Source organism: Nycticebus coucang, chromosome 5 (genome assembly GCF_027406575.1).
Source record: "Nycticebus coucang isolate mNycCou1 chromosome 5, mNycCou1.pri, whole genome shotgun sequence".
Classification (NCBI taxonomy): domain Eukaryota; kingdom Metazoa; phylum Chordata; class Mammalia; order Primates; family Lorisidae; genus Nycticebus; species Nycticebus coucang.
Window position 1 is genome coordinate 74,541,513 of NC_069784.1, and position 18,446 is coordinate 74,559,958.

Below are 18,446 nucleotides of genomic sequence, written 5' to 3' on the forward strand. Positions count from 1 at the left end.
CAAATATATATCGTCTTTAAGAAAATCACTTTAATTATAAAGACTCAGATGGTTCAAAGTAAAGTATAGAGAAACATATTATTAAATACAAAAAAAAAAGCTGAAGAAGCTATACATGCATATTTATTTCAGACAAAGCAAACTTCAAAACAATGGAGGATATAACATAATGAAAAGAAGAGGTCAATTCTCCAAGAAAACTCACCAATTCTAAATGTGTATGTACCCAAGAGCAAAGAATCACAATAAATTAGGAAAAAAGTGATTGAGCTGAAGGAAAATAAACAAATCCACCATTATAGAGGAAAACATCAATGCTTCTCTGTCAGTAATTGACAGATCAAGTAGGCAAAATTTCAGTAAGGTTATGATCTGGACAATAGTACTAATCAACCCAGTCTAATTTATGTTTATAGAATAAGCTCACATGGAACTTGATCAAGATAGACCACTATAGGCCATAAATCATGCCTTAAATTTAAAAATTAAAAGTCAGACAAAATACACCCTCTGCCCACAGTGGAATTATACCAGAAATCAATAAAAGAAGGATAGTTGAAAAATCCCCAATTATTTAAAAATTAAATAATATACTTCTCAATAACCCAAGGGCCAAAAAAGAAGCCTCAAGACAAATTTTTAATATTGTTATCTAAATAAAAATAAAAATACAATTTATAAAACCGTGGGGGATGCAGCCCAAATAGTGCATAGAGGGAAATATGTAACATTAGATGCATGTATTAGAAAAGAGAACAGCCATAAAATCAATAACTTAAGCTTCACAAGAGCTAGAAGAGCTCATTAAAACTAAGGCTGGGAGGAGAAGGAAAATAATACAAATTAGGCAAGAAATCAACAACATTTGAAACAGGAAAATAATAAAAGAATTTAACAAAAACCAAGAGGTGATTCTTTGAAGAAAATCAATTGAGAAGAAAATGTGTCTAGTTGGGCAAGACAAAAAGAAGAGGATGCAATTTGCCGGTATCAGTAATGGTTTCAGAGACCTTGAAAGAATAATAATAGTAGAAACAATTTTTTATCTCCAAATTCAGTAACTTAGATAAAATGAACCAATTTTTGGAAAGGTATTGCCTAACCAACTCCCATAACAGAGACAGATAATGTAGTTGGTCTGTAAATATTAAATAAATGGAATTCATAGTTTAAAATATTTTCAAAAAAGAAAGCATAATAACCACAAGTTTTCACATCATCTGATTCCTACCAAACATTTAAAGAAGGAATTAGACAAATTCTCCAAATGTCTTACAGTAAATATAAGCAAAGGAAATATTTCTTAACTCATTTTAGGAGGCCAGCATTACCTTGATCTCAAACTAGCCAAAACATTACAAACAAGAAAAATACAGGCCAATATTTCTAATGAACATGAAGGCAAAATCCTTAGCAAGTGCTAAGCTAATTTAACCTAGCATTATATAAAAAAGATAATACATCACAGCTAAGTGGGGTTTATTTTAGGAACGAGACTAGATCAACGATCAGAAATCAATGTAATTTATGATATCAACAGATTGCATAAGACATATGATCATGTCAATAGATTCAGAAAAGGCATTCAACATAACTGTTTAATTGACAATTTTAAAAATATTAAAAAATAAGAATAGCCACATACTGAGAAAACAATATTTGCAGAACACATATCTGAGAGAAACTAATTTTATCAAAAATATACAGAAAACTCCTAACACTCAGCCAAAAAAAAAAAAAAGACACAAACAATTCAGTTAAAAATGAGCAAAAGATCTGAACATCTCACCAGTGAAAATATTCACATAGTGAAAAAATTTTCAACATAATATATCATTAGGGGATAGCATGTTATTACGACAATCAGATACCACCACACATTTATTAACTATGACTAAAATCCAAAAAGAGACCTTGCATAACCAAGTGCTGATGAGACCCAGAGCAACAAGGAATGCTCATTCATTGCTGGTGGGAATGCAAAATAGTATAGCCACGTTGGAAGACAATTTGGTAATTTCTTACAAAACTAATCATAGCCTTACCATATAATCTCACAGGTGCTCTCCCAAGTATTTACCCAGCAGAACTGAGAACATGTTCACACAAGAACCTGTACACTAATTTTATAGTGGCTTTCTTCAAATAACCAACAATTAGAGGCAACCATGGTGTCCCTCAACAGGTGAATGGATCAACAAACTACAGTACAGCATTATTCAGCAATAAAAGGAAACAAGCAACCAGGCCATGAAAAGACGTGGGGGAACCTTCCATTCTTAAGTGAAAGAAGACAGTCTGAAAATGGTGCATACTGTATGACTTCAACTATGTGACAGTTCAGAAAAGGTAAAATTATAGGGACAATTAAATAATCAGTGTTTGTTAGGGAGTTGGAGAGGGAGAAGTGTTAATAAATGAAGAACAAGGATTTTAATGGAGGTGAAACTCTTCTGTATGAATCTGTAAGGGTGGATACATGTCATTGTTCTTTTGACAAAAGCTATAGAATGGTATAACCCAAAGAGAAAAACTTAGTGTAAACTTAGGGTATCCAACTTTTTTATTTATCTGCTAAACATTGGAAGAATAAAAGTTGTCTTGGGCCACACATTAAATACATAAACACTAATGAAAGCTGGTAAGTGAAAAAATAAGTCTGTGCATCCTTCTTGTGATATCTGACACCACAAATAAGCAAAGAAAGGTCCTCAAAAGCATGCAGCCTGTGGGCACAGGGCAGACACCCTTGGTAAACCATGGGCTACAGTTAACGACAAGCTACCTGTATTGTATGTAACATATGTACCACATCAATGGAAATAATAATTGGAGAGAATTTGTATCAGGGAGAAGGGATATACTGGAATTCTATTTAATTTCTGATCAGTTTTTCTGTAAAGCTAAAATTGCTCTAAAATTAAATTTTATATATATATATATATATATATTTTTTTTTTTGTAGAGACAGAGTTTCACTTTATCGCCCTCGGTAGAGTGCCGTGGCGTCACACAGCTCACAGCAACCTCCAACTCCTGGGCCTAGGTGATTCTCCTGCCTCAGCCTCCCGAGTAGCTGGGACTACAGGCGCCCACCACAATGCCCGGCTATTTTTTTGTTGCAGTTTGGCCAGGGCCGGGTTTGAACCCGCCACCCTCGGTATATGGGGCTGGCGCCCTGCTCACTGAGCCACAGGCGCTGCCCTAAATTATATTTCTTTTAAGAGAAGCTGGGAATGGAAGGGCCTTCCTTAATTTTATAAAAGATGTATATGGAAAACCTACAGTTAACAAATGAACCTGAAGCATCTTGTAATGTTCTAGAAAATAAGGATGTGTTCAAAAAAAACAAAGGAATGGTGTTACATCAAAGGGACAAAGGAGATGAGTGAAAAGTTCCCAATGGCCATAGCCGGAAATATTGGAAATCCATAAACTCATGGTGATACAAATAAATTATTAAATTAATAAATGGATGAGAATGGACAAGTCTCATGTGAAAAAATATCTAAGTAATTTTTGTAGATAGTCTGTCTTAAAGTGGATGGAATGTAAGTCTTTACTCAGGAGTGAGCAGTGCACACTGCATTCCTTACAAAAGGAAGGGGGAGAGGGGGGAGGTTTTGGTGGAGGGAGGGTAATGGGTCGGGCCACATCTATGATGCATCTTAGAATGGGTACAGGCGAAACTTACTAAATGCAGAATACCAATGCCTACATACAGTAACTAAGAAAATGCCATGAAGGTTACGTTGATCAGTTTGATGAGAATATTTCAGATTGTATATGAAACCCGCACATTGTACCCCTTGATTGCACTAATGTACACAGCTATGACTTAACAATAAAAATAAATAAATTTAAATTAAAAAAATACCATAAGAGAAGGAGAAAGAATAACCCCATCCTGAAGAACCCTGACACACACTATCTCAGCCAGGCTCTTGTACCTGACATCAACAGTCATGGGTCATAGGTGTATTGACAGCATGTAGGTTTGATGCAATGTGATGAGAGTGACATTTTACCTCGGTGGACTTCCTCTTAAAAAACCATAATCTACCCCCCCCCCGAAAAAAAACCACTGTAATCATGAGCAAAATGTCAAACAGACTCTGGTTGAAGAACTTTGTAGAAAAGACCTGACCGGCAGTCCTCAAAATGATAAAAATCACCAAAAACAAGGAATCTCTGGGAAACTGCCCAAGTCCAGTGAAGCCTAAGAGGACACGATGAGTAAATGTGATTTTGTATTCTGAGTGGGATCCCAGTACAAAAGAGGGACACAAAGTAAAAACTAAGAAAACCTACATAAAGTAGGGACCTGGTTTAATAACATATCAATATTTGTTCTTTAGTTGTGAAAAATGTACTACTAATATATTAAAAACTAGGCACGGGATATATGACAGTCTCCATACTATTATTTTTCTATAACTTTTCTGTAAATCTAAGATTATTCTAAAATGAAAAGCTTACCTCTGGAAAGGTGAAGAAAATCAATATCTGGTCCTTCGTCAGAGAACATGTAGAGGCAGTTTACAGAATTCAAAATAGATTTGACCCTTGAACAACACAGATTTTAGCTGATGGAGTCCACTTGTACAAAGGTTTCTTCTAGCTGACACGGATCAAAACTGCAGCATTCCATTGATGGGATGCAAAACTTGTGTGCTTGGGGGGCTGAGTTGGGCTGAGTTTTCCTATATGCGGTTACACATGGACTTGAGGATGCTGGGATTTTGGTATATTGAAGACATCTTGAAACCAATACCCTATGTATATCAAGGGACAATTGTAATAGCTAAATTTTTTTGGACACTTGCTATAATATATTTGCAACTTATGCAATATGGGATTTTTCCACTAACACTAGTTCATTTTGTTGGCATTTATGAAAGATGTGTGTTGTACTGTAACAGATATAGCCATGTGATATACTTATAATGCATAAGAATATAGCACTGACTCTGAACAAATGTGGGCTCCCTGGGCCTACCACTGCTGTCTGCCTGTGCTCCCTGGGTCCTTCAGGTCAAATGTCCCTATCTTCCTTCAAGCAGCACTCCAGGACCCTGTATCTCTAAGCAAATGACCACCACTTACACTGAACACTTTATGAAGTATGCCTTGATTAGCTAATACAATATTTATTGAATGAATGAGAAGAAGAAATCTGAAAAGATCATTTTTACTTTATATTTTTAATAATTAAAAATTATAGCAAAGAAATTCCATATTTGGAAAAAATGAAACGTCAAGTGATTCAGAAGACCATATAATGAAAAGCTGTAATTCTCTTAGTAGGCCTGCGTTTTGTCATTTTAGTTCTTATGGTATTTGTTTTCAAAACTTGAAATAACGTTCTGCGTAACTTTTCATTATAAATTATGGGCATTAGTAACTGACATTCTGCTAAGAAACTTAATTTATACCATTCCAGTTCTTATCCTTTTACTGCAAATTTAGCTCTGGCTTTATGCTTATTTTCTCTGTGTTTACTTTGTCATGTATATAAAAAAAATGTACTTACACCTGTACTTCATGTCTTACCAAGTATAGGAGGTATCACTTTAGACTCTACCCTACAAGATGTTACTTCTGAAACGTTTCCCCCATTCAGTCTCCTCAGTTCTAGTTTGCTAACAGTTTCTCTTGTGCATTTGTAGTGCAAGACTAACATATACATTCTATTCTGTTGCTATAATTAAGGTTGCTTTATTTTACCTATAGTCTAATTCTAAAGTATAAAAAACATTAATTAGTGTTTACATTTTATTTTATTCACTGTGCGGCCGAAAATAGTGTACTCTAAATATATTCCCTTTCATGTAAAGTTTAAAAAAAAAAATTAATGCTTTTCGGTGTCCTTTTTATCACACTGCTTGACTTCATTTTTTCCTTAAGTTGTGATAAATTGAGTAAGACAGTATCACAGCTCCCACATTTTCCTGAAGGCCTCGCTGTGGGATCCTACATTCCTAACTAAGGGTATTCCTACCTGGACAACTGCATTACTCCTTCTGCAATATCCATGTCCAATTTTTGTGGATTGTATTGACAATTTCCTGGACTTCGCGTCTTCCTCTTTATTTTTTCCCCTTGTTCTCTAACACATGTTATTGGAGCAAATCCTCAAGTCGCTTCTTAAGAAGTCATGGTTAGAAGCAAATGGCTTGAAATGGTTTGCTCCTTAGAGAAAATAGACAATTTAGCTGATTTTAAAATTTTAGGTTGAAATTTCATTATCAAATCATTGAAGTTGTTGCTCAACTGATGTCTAGTCCTCAGTTCTGCAGATGAACAATTTTTTTCCACTATGGCTTATTCTAAGTGGCCTCTTTTCACCCTTTCCAGAAGCAATTAAAATGCTTCTTTGTTGAGATCAGTGTTACATCCTGATGCAGCCTTCTTCCATTCATTGAACAGGTGCCAAAGGGCCATTTCAACCTGATGAGTTTTGGAAAGAAACCTTTCCTATTATGGATAAGGATGTCTCTTCCCCAACCTTTATACCTCCATCAGAAAGAGTTAAGAAGAATCACAGAATGTTCCGTGTTCCTGAGGAGACCCCCAAACTTCCCAACTGTGCCTGTACCCACTCATGGCATCCTCACTGCTTCTTACCTTGGTATCATTAGGTGTAATCTTACTGTGTTACCTCTCCCTGTCTAGTCAAAGATATCTCAGTCACCCTTTATCTCTGTAATGCACTGAAGTCAGGGACACACCCCCCAAGAGCTACCTGACACAGGTAACAATATGGGGCATATTGAGGAAAATCCCACAAGTTTACATTTCCTCAAATTCTCATTCTTTCTTAGCATTGACAGGCAAAGATGTCCTTTTTGTTCTACAGCCTACACACCAGCTGAGGGAGATTGTCATTAGCCAAGAGACTGGATGTACAGTGGGAAGACTCCAGAAATGAGAATAAACCTTGCTGGGACCTCATGTTTTACATTTGTAGCTTCATCAAAGAGAGATTAGGAAAAAATGATTTTCTTTAAGAAACAAATTTTGCAAGGTATCTCCCTAGGCCTACACTAAGAAGTGTGCATTATGAGGGCCAAGGTTTGCACAAAGACAGCCCTGAGAACACCCACCAAAGCTCACTGCTGCTCCACACTCTGGCTCAGTCCTGCAGGGCCAGATCACTGTCAGACCCCCAAGTGGGGGCAGGTGATGAGGATCCCGGTCGTCCAGATCGTTACTCATCTGTCTGCCACCTTGCTCCAATTCAGTCACTGGTCATCATATCCATTCCTTCATGTACACTCTCAGCTACCTCATCTGCTCCCACCTAAATCCCTGGTTAGAACTCACTGCACACTTCCTCCGCTTCCACAATCTCCATGTGGTTGTACACGTAGAAAACAGGCAACTATATTTACTGGTCTCGTTGAATTCATTACCACTTAGAACCCACAAAGCTGCTAGGCCATCACACTGCATTTCCCAGGGCCCTCTACCTGTCTCCTCTGTAAAGACAAGTTTTCCCCAAACACTCAGCATTTTTCACCACTGTCTTATGTCCCCACAAGAGAAAAAAGCCTGAGGCAACAGCTTAAATGCTAACACGTCATTGAGTAAATCCTGGGAAGTGAAAGGGAGGAGAAAGGAGAGTGAAGCTACGGAGGAGGGAGAGCAAATGTACTGGGGTATGTGGGCCAGAGGGCTGCAGCTTTGTGACTACCTGGTCGGGTAATGCTGAGTTGCCAGGGGAAGAAGGGAGGAGAATTTATCTGCTGGCTCCAGTCTGTCCTGTGCTTCCTGGTGGCACCAGCCACTTCCTCCACAGCTGGTGGGGAACAGGCTCCAGTAGAGTTTAGCAGCACCCAGAATGCAAGTCCCAGCAGCATGAGCAAGTTCACAAGTTCACGCTCAAGGTACTCAGGCTGATCCCAGGCTGTCTTCCTCCTCAAAAACAACTGAAGGCACCAGAGGCTCTCCAGGTGTGACGTGAGGAACTGTCAGACTGGGTCATGGTGTCAAACTGTAAACTGAGGCATCGGCAGCAGTAGGCGTGATGTGGCTGCATGGCCTTGAAAATAACAAACCTCCTTGCTGCTCAGGCCAGAAAGCAAGAAATGTTCGTAGATGTGGAGGCAGCTCATACACCGTACTGAGTTCTCTACAGTCACCTTTCCTCTCCATTTATGGTCTTGCTTGCTAGTTACTTAGCTAATTGAAGCAAGCAAAAAGAACTTCTTTAAGCTCCCACCTCCACAGTTGCCAACCTACAAGCATCTGTGCCCATAAACTTTGCCTCCCCTTCTGTTACTATGGATAGAATATTTGAGCTCCTATCTAAGGTCACCCTCCCATTGTTCACAAGACTTCATGTTATCTCTTTCCTCAAGGACATTTTGTTTAAAAAAAAATTAGTTTTATTTTCAATTGACAAAAATTATATATATTTACCATGAGCCACATGTTGTTTTGAAATACATGTACATTGTGAAATGGCTCATTGGGGCTAATTAGCATATGTATTACCTCACATACTTACATTTTTTTTGATGGAGGATGTTTATTAAAATCGATTCTTTTATCAATTGTCAAGAATGCAATCTGTTATTTTTAACTATAGTCACCATGTTGTATAATAGGTCTTTTGGACTTATTTCTCCTAAATGAAATTTTATGTGCTTGACCAAGTTTTCCCGATCCTCCTCCCTCCTCCCTCCTCCCCACCCCCCAGCCCCTTCTAACCACCATTCTACTCTGTACTTCTGTAAGTTCAATCTGCTGCAATTTTCCCTTCTATACTATGCTACATTATCATTTTTTCTTCTCTATGGAATCATACATTCAGTCTGTAAATATATTGTTATGTCTTCCTCTCGGAAAAATAAAATTAAAGAGAAACTCTCTGATCCTGTTTTCTTTGTTAGTGGTTCTATTTCTCTGCTTCTATGTATAACTACATTCCTCAAAAGAGTTTCTATTTTTTATTCATATTAAATCATAGCTGTGTACATTAATGCGATCATGGGGCACCATACACTGGTTTTATAAACAGTTTGACACATTTTCATCACACTGGTTAACATAGCCTTCCTGGCATTTTCTTAATTATTGTATTAAGACAATTACATTCTACATTTACTAAGTTTCACATGTACCCTTGTAAGATTTTATAACCTCACTCTCTCCATTTTCTCTCCGCCTAATAAAGTTTTGAACCCCGTTAATAGGACTTTAAAACATCAGTCTTCCAAAACTGCTTTCCTCAGTGTCATCGACGTCCTCGACATTGTTAAAGTCACTTTTGCCAGCTCCCTTATGGCCAGCTCTCCTATACCCTCTAACGTGACCTATCGGCTGCCCTGATCAGTCCACTACCTCCCTGAGACACTTTCTTTGCTTGGTCTCCAGGTAAAACCTTCTCTAGGTTTTACTAACCACACACCCGATCCTTCTCTGTATCTTTAGGTGTTCTCATCTTTCTGCCTTCTCAGTGTTGGATGGCCCAGATTTCAATCCTTAGTCCTGTTCTCTTCATAAATCTCCTTCATAAGTGATCTCATCTATTCTATGGCTTTAAAGAAAGGTTTATGGTCGTGCTTGTTGGTTTACTGAGAAAAAAGCACATCAACTATGCTGTATGCTGACATCCATATGCTGACAACATCTAGATTTTTATTTCTAGCCCATACTTCTTCCCTAACTCTAGATCCAAGTATCTGGATGCCTACCCCACTCCATCCCACCAGGCACATCAAAGAAAATTATATAAAGACTGATGTTCTTCAGGGAGCACCATAAGACTAGGTGACTCTCTAAGCTAAAGCAGAATTTTCAAAGTCTGAGGAGACAAGAAGAGTATGTGGCTGAGTTCCAATTTTCTTTATAACTGCTGCACAATTTCCAGTTAGAATGGTTGAGAAGTGTTCAGTCTTTTATGCCTCAGAATCATTGACACAGTCTCATCTGGACAGTTGTCTGTGTGGGTCATTTGTCAATTGTCTAATGCCAGTCAAGGTTCAGGGAGGAGGAGATAGAAAAAAAAGAGAGAGAGAAGAGAAAGAGAACAGAGAAAATAGAAAGGAAAAAAGACAAAGGTCACAGCCAAGAAAAAGGTCTGTTTTAGTTATTTTACTGGATTCTCAAACTCAGTGCATCCAAAGCTAAGCCTCTGGTCACCACAAACACACCCTCTTTGCTACACTCTTCCAAGGAGCTCATGTCAACTCCATAGCACAGTTGCTCAGGCCAACACTTCAGCGTTCTCCTCATCCTTTTCCTTCATATCCCACACAAAATCAATCTATAGTATTAGCAAATCCAAATGCACCTACCTCCAAATTATACCCGGAATCTGACAACCTCCACTACCACCACCATGATCGGGGCCACTGCCATTTCTCACCTAGATCATGGTCATGGTCTTCTTCTTCTTCTTTTTTTTTTTTTTAATGTTTCATGTTTATTTATATATGCATAGGCATAATTTTTCTTTTTTAGTTTCAATAATAAGTTTTTTTTTTGTCATAGTCTTCTAATTGGCTTCACTATTTATCCTCCTATAGCCTATTCTCCTATATTGATTCTGTTAAAAAACATCATGTACAATGTCATCACACTCAAACGTATATAATAACACCTTAGTTCCTTTAAATTAAACTAAGTTCATACAATGGCTATAAAGTGTTACAATGTCTGACTCTTGATGATCCTTTTTTCCCCATGTTTAAAAAAATTTAAAAATATTGAAAAGGTACACATTATACTTTGTATAATATTGAAGTTGAGATTTTTAGTATGTCTATCACCATAATAGTGTTCACTGTATCCAAAAGGTCGATTTGTCTATCTCACCCCTTCTCATCCTCCCCCCCTTCTTGGTTTCCAATGTCCTCTACAACTTGGATGGAGCTGGAGACCATTGTCCTAAACGAAATATTTCAAGAATAGAAAAACAAATACTACATAGACTCTAATAATTGGGAGCTAAATGATGGGCACACAGGAACATTACCTTATCTCTTACAACTCTCCCACTTTATTCACTCCACTCCAACCCATACTGCTATTCTGTGAATTTGCCAGGCTTTGTTCCACCTCTGACCTTCTATAAACTTGCTTATCCCTGCACTCAAACTCCCTTTCCTCAGATGTATTCAGACCTCGTCTCTCATCTCTTTTAGTTCAAATGACACCATTATAAGTGAGGAATTCCATGAGGATTCTTTAAAAAATTATAATCCTTCTTCCTTCTTTCTCCGGCATTCTTATTCTATTCACCTGCTTTGTTTTTTTCTTAGCACCTGTCACCATCTGAATATATTTTAATAACTTGCTTATTTCTCCCCACTTGTCTTTGTTATCTTCTCCTCCCACTAATATAAGCTCCATGAGGGCAGGGATTTTGACTTTTTAGTACACTGATACATTTCCAGCACCTAGAACATGGCTAAGTACAAGGCAGATGAATAATTCTTATAATCTCCTACCCTCTACTTTTCTCTATTCTCTTTTTCTAAAACTCACATTCATAGAATATTAGATATTCTAGATGACTCATGTTGCTTCTCATATTTTTATCCCTTTGTCTTTGGCTCAACTTTGTGAAATAATTTTTCAACTTTATCTTCCACATCTTGTTTTAAACTATTCATTTTGTCAATCATATATTGAATTTTCCCAAGGTCTTTTCCTCTGGTTATAGCTTATTTATAACATTCCTTATTATTTGTATGGATCTAATTATCATTTCAAATCTCTCTTAGTCTAGATAATCTTTAGAGATTGTCTTTTTTTCCTTCAGTTTTCTTTTGCTCCCTGAATAATCAGTTGACTCCACTATCATTTTTTCTACTTATATATAAATATGGATTGAAGAATTCTAGGAATGTCCACAATAAAATATTAAATGTGTTGATAATGATATCTGGGTTATAGAATAGCTGCTTGTCACTGTGTTTGGTTTTCCTTTTGCTTATCTACATTTTCTTATTTTTCTGAATAAGCAGAGAAGCATTATAAATTTAAAAAAAGAAAAAATTGAGAAGGAAAGTTCGTGTAACAGAAAAACACCAATAAATAGAAAAAGCCGAGCCTCTGGAAAGAAAAAGACAGACAGAAGGAGGCAGGAACATCAGAAATAAATCTAAAAAGAAAAAACTGAGTGGTTCTAGTGTCCAGAAATGACAAGGCTTACATTATGAAATGTCATTTTCTGATATGTTAGAAATATATTATGCTGTATTATAATGACTATATTATATGCACTATCTCCAGGAAAGCATTTTTTTTTTTTTAATAGTCTCTTCCTAGAGGCTGTGCTGAATTTCTTTCTCTCTGGAAGGAAGAAACCCTTGGGAAGGCAACTGGGTAAAATTTGCATTTTTCAGTCACGTAGTTACCACACCTCTCTGCAGCAACACGTAGGCACTTCTGGAATAATACCTCCCACGTCCAGGGCTTGCTAAGTAGCTTCTCCTCCTGCCCTAGACCCTGGAGTTGAATTTATCAACAGTCAAATTCTGTCAGTGGAAGAATTCTATGGCTCAGGCAATTGAAGCTTATCGTGATTTGGTTTGAAACTTAAAAGTTTATTTTCTCCAAGTGTGGGAGGTGAATTGGAAATGGAGTAAAGTTAAAGTTCATCTGGGCACATTGAATCAGATTTGCACTTCATAATAAAGTTTTGAACTTCTCTGCTTGCTAGCAAGATTGGAAGGTAATGTAATACAAACTAACATTTTGGGGTAGAGGCAATTTTCCTTGAAAATGAAAAAGTCAAAAACCCTAAAACCTTGTTTTTTTAATGTGAAGTGACATATGAGAGCAGTAGTTGAAAGAAATGAAGTAGGTGAGGCTATCCAGCACAGAGCTGGGTCAGAGTAGGTGCTAAATAATTTTTTATTAAATCTGAATGGTGGCCGGGCCTCTCTTTCCACAGAGGAAGAAGCCAAGGTCTAGCAAAGTTAACTGACTTGCCAAAGGAAAATAAATGGTACAGCCAAGCCTGGAGCCTACTTATAGAAGCAAACTTCTAAATCAAACATAATCGTAATTTTAGCAGTGAAAACTTTGAATCGTGATTTTTCTCCAAAGGAAGGTTTTCTGCTATTTGAATGCATGTACAATTGGTTTCACAATAGTTACTATAGTAGTAGTCAGACAGTCCATTGTTGCATGCATTTAGATCTTAGCTACTTTAAACAAAAAGTCTTATTGACGTAATAATTTATATGCAATGAAATACATTCATTTTGAGTATAAAATTTATTGAGTTTTGACAAAGACATGCAAACTTGCAATCATCACTGCAACAAGATTTAAACATTTCCATCACACCTCAAAATTCCCCTTTTCTTTACAGTTAACCCCCCAGCCCTATCTCAATCTCTAGACAACCACTGGTTTGTTTTACATCACTAAGGAGTTGCTTGTTCTAGAATCACGTATAAATGGAATCATGCGCTATCTCCTCTCCCTTGTCTGGCATCTCTTGTTGAGCATAATTGAGGTTTATCCATGCATGTTTGTTTGTTTGTTTGTTTGTTTACTGAGTAATACTTCCTTATATGTATATATCAAATTACTTTATTCATTCATGTTAATTTACATTTAACTTTATTTCCAAAATTGAGCTATAGGTAAAAGTTATTTGAGTAAGGACATTGTTTCATTTCTCTTGGTAAATTACTGGTAGTATAATTGCTGGTTACATGTTCATTACACATTAAATTTTACATGAAATACCAAAGAGTTCTCCACAGCAACAATATAATTTTATATTTCCACCAGCACTGTATGAGAGTTCTAGTTGTTCTCTAACCTTCCACCATTCGGCATTTCAGTTTTCTTCATTGTAACCACCCTAGTAAGTATGTACTGATGTCTTATTGTCATTATAATCTGCATTTCCTTGATATTTATTGATGTTGAACATCTTTTGCCGTGTTTATTGGTCATTCATGCATATCTCTTTGTGAAAAGTCTGTTAAATCTTCTGCCCATTTTTTATTTTGGTTGCTACTTTATAAGTCTTGATAAAGGCCTTTATAATATATATGTATTGCAAAGCCTAGTCCATACCTTGTCTTCTTATTTTCTAAATTACGTATTTGAAAAGCAGAATGTATTATTTTAAAGAGCTACAATATTTCAATTTCTTTAGGTTATGGTTTGTGCTTTTTATGCCATTTCTGAGAGATTTTTATCCTAAAGACACAAAGATTTCTCTTGTGTTTTCTTGCAGAAATTTTATAATTTTAACTGTTACATTTACGTCTATGACCACAATACATTTTGAGCTAAATTTGTGTAGGGTATAGAGTCATTTTTCCCCCATATGGATATTCAGCTATTAAAACACCATACATTGAAAGACCGTTTTTCCCCCACTGGACTGCGTTGATATCCTTGTTAAAAATCATTTGCCATATACCTGTGGCTTTATTTCTGGGCTCTGTCTGTTTCATTGTTCTCTATATCCATCTTCTTGCTAACCACATCGTCTTGTCGTGACACTTTAACGGTACAGGGTGAAAGAGAAAGAGGTTGCATAGAAAGAAAGAAAGAAATAGAAGATTTTTCCGGCAGGAGATGATGGTAGTTTTTACGTGAGAAAAGTGAAAACATGAGCCTTGTTTCAGAATAATAAAATTCATCACAATTATTTTTCATTTTAATTAATTACCTAATACTTGCAGAGCGTTTCTGTGGTCTGTATGTGCAACGTACATGGTGGACACAGTGTGAGTCCATTTTTAGTTACTTTGTCATAACTTATGATTTTTATCTGTTGCTCACCTCTTTTGTGGTCTTACATTGATAAATTTTATAATTCATCAGATCAATGAGTTAACATTTTCATAATGAGATCAAATTATGTTTCATTGTGACACTATTTAGAATGTGAAAAATTCTTCAATAAAGTAATTTGCAGTAGTTATAAAATGGAAGAGTCTATTGAGATCAAATTTTAAAATGTTTTTGTTAAACTGAGGAAGATATAGATGACTGGAACTAGCTTGTATTGATCCTGTACTATTTTCTGGGTTCTGTGCTATTTGCTTTATGTAACTGTCAAATACATAATTGCTACAATTTTTGACTACCTATCATAGTCTAGCATTTTCTCATTTAATTCCCAAAGCAACGCTGCAAGATGGGTATTACTATTCCCTTTATACAGGTGTGGCCACTAATGAGAAGTTCTTGCCCTGGTAGCAGGCAGCGGAAATGCCTTAAAATCTAGCCTGATTTGGGTAGTCTCTAAACCAGGCATCCTCAAACTGCGGCCCGCGGGCCACATGAAGCGATGTGATTGTATTTGTTCCTGTTTTGTTTTTTTACTTCAAAATAAAATATGTGCAGTATGCATAGGAATTTGTTCATAGTTTTGTCTTTTTTTAAACTATAGTCCGGCCCTCCAATGATCTGAGACACAGTGAATTGGCCCCCTGTTTAAAAACTTTGAGGATGCCTGCTCTAAACCCTGGACCTCCCCATTTAACTTTGTAACACGACTCATGACGATCTTCTATATATTGTATGAATGTCTGTGCAGTATGAATGTCTGTGCACAATCTAAAGTTCCCGGGGCTATTTGAGTATTTCAAACAAGTCTGCTAGAATTCCTCCCAGCTACACTAGATCAACGTCACTTTCCTTTCCTTAGAATCAGAAGAAAGTGATGAACTGATGGCTAGTAGAATTTAATCTGAGAGAGGCCTCCTTTACTTTCGTTGGGCTAACAATCTTCATCTAACTCAGTAACAGCTGGACACATGAGACCGTCTAAGGAGAGAGAGGAGAAAGGCAGTAACAGTGACATAGTGGGACGCAACATAGTTCTCAAAGGAGATAATCTCATCATTGAAGAAAATCCACCGTGGGCAGGTATCATCAGTTTAGAGGCAGAGAAACCGCACATCTGAGAAGCTAATGTACTTAAGCAAAACATTACCACGTGTGAAAAAGGGAGAGAGGAGGCTACCCTGGACACTTTGAGCTGGTGTGAGGGGGGGCCCTGAGGTACAGCTGGAGAATAACAGAGTGACTGGGGAGGGGAAGGAGCAGGAGGAGCAAGGGCAGGTGTAAGATTGAGGAATTGTTCTTTCTGAGCTGAACTCCGCTCCCTGATCTTGTATCCCGGCTCTCACTGCTCTGGCATGTACATACAACTAATTCATTTCCTTTTATCTCAGATTTTAAAGTACCTCTGAGAAAGAAGGGGGTATACAAATCAAATTAGAATCACAATAGGTTGGGAACTGATCCAAGGACTTAATATAAGACCTAAATAATAGAAAGCAAAACATAGCAGAAAACTAAGGTAGTTTGCATTCCTACGTCTTATGAATAAAACGAAAATAGTGACATCATCCCTTGCTCTTTAAAAGAACTGTGCTGTTAACATTTTGACTTGAAGAGGTGGAGAATGGTCTTTCACGCTGGAATACCAACGTGATACACTGACCTCGAGTCTTCTCCTAGGATGCCATCCATTTCCCTCCCCTCACCTGTACAACAACACAGATTCTAAGGGGTGTGGGTGGGGAGTTTAAATGGAATTAAATACATTCATAGGCACAAATAGCTCAGGGTGGGTTTTCTTCATCTGGGGAAATCCCAATGTCTTGAGTCCATTTTTATACACTTCCTTAAGTATTTTGTATACTATACATTTCTATATAACTGACTAATCCAGGGTTCTCAATTAGGGATTTTCAAATGTAGGTGCTTTCAGGGCTCAGACATGGGCTGATTATAAGAAGACTGCGAGGAAACTGGGGCTGTTGTGCCTTACATAAAAGCAATCTGATTTTACCTGTTTTAAAGAATGTCCTTCCTAAAGAAAACATACTTGTAAACCCAGTTTGAGACATTTTGACACCATTAACTATTTTGCAATATTTAAAAGAAATGCCTAATTGCAAATATTTAATATAATATCTTTAGTAAATAATTTATATAATCATGTGTGTGTTAAAAAGTCAGATTGAATCTGCATAGGTGGTAGGAAGGAGAAAAATGTCAATCATGTTTATTTACCTATTCAATAGCAAACAATGAGACTAAATGATCTTCTGGAAAGAATTGACAATTGGATGAGCCACACTCATAGGTGTTTTGTGTGTAAACGCTCTCATGGTTATGTAGAGACGTCCATGTTTAAGCATAGGCTGTTTTTGACTTTCTCCTCAGTATTTATTTGATGTCAAGTGAGTTTTATTCAAGTTACTCAAAAGTAACTGAATTTTAACAATTATGTAAAACGTTCCTTGAGACATAATGTAAATATTTAACATATCCTTCTTGTCTAAAGATGATACTATGTTTGTGAAGTAGTAGGCAATGGGGAAAACTTCTTTTGACCTCAAAGGATCAAGATTTGGTGACCGCAAATATTCTATCTGATCTATACATTTTAAAAAAGCAATAGAAAGAAAATTATCCCAGATTTTAAATTTCAAATCTATAAAGTCAGTAAATTTGTGGTTCAGATGAAAATTTTAGGGATATATAACCTCTGTTGATTTTCAGGTGTTAAAAGCAGTAGGAATATATATCATCTGGACACTAACTCCAGCTGCCGAAGTTAAGGAATCATTGACCAGATACTTGATTTAAGGGATTCTATATTTACAGACATATGTGCACTTCTCTTCTGCAGGGCAATGGGCTTTCAGAGCCAACAGATACAAGTGAATAACACTCCATAAACCAATATTCTTAATAGACTAATCTGATTGTCAATCAGCTTCTACACCTATCTGAAGAAACATTTGACATTTTGTCTATATTCATTTATCAAGGGTCTAAAAATAGATTTAATTTAATAACATTAGTGTTCAACTTGTCCAATGCTCAGATCTTATTCCAGGGGGAACAATGCTTGTAGCAATGGTAAAATTAGGAAAGTTGTTTTATGTCACATTACTTAACATATGCAAGCTTACTTAACATGTGGACGGCAAATAAGTGTAATTACATTAAAACAAGGAGCTGTAGCACAGAAGCAATAAAAATAGACTAGGTTGTATTATTAATTCTTGTGTTAAGGGTTTTGAGCCATGTTGATTGGCCTGAATTTTTTGATTTTGTTATGGTACAAAGGGATTGTTTGAAGTAATTTGTCCCTGAGAGAGGCTCACAATCCCAAGCGGGTTTCAATTCAGCAAAGCAAATCTAATTTTGTTTGCTTTATGCAAACCAGAAGGGGCTGTGGTTCATTCTGTTTTCACTGGAGGGGAAAGGCGCACTAATGGGACCTGCTGAAATGCATGCATTGCAAACATCATACCCCTGCATATATTAAATTTAGCTATGTGATGCACTGTGTTCATCATCTCATTGTGTACACAGATACGCTTTAGAACAAAGCCTTTTAATAGCGAGGGAACCTTACTACATTATGTCAATACTCTATTGTATTTATATTTAATGCCACCATTGGAATACCTGCCCTTAGCTAGAGTATG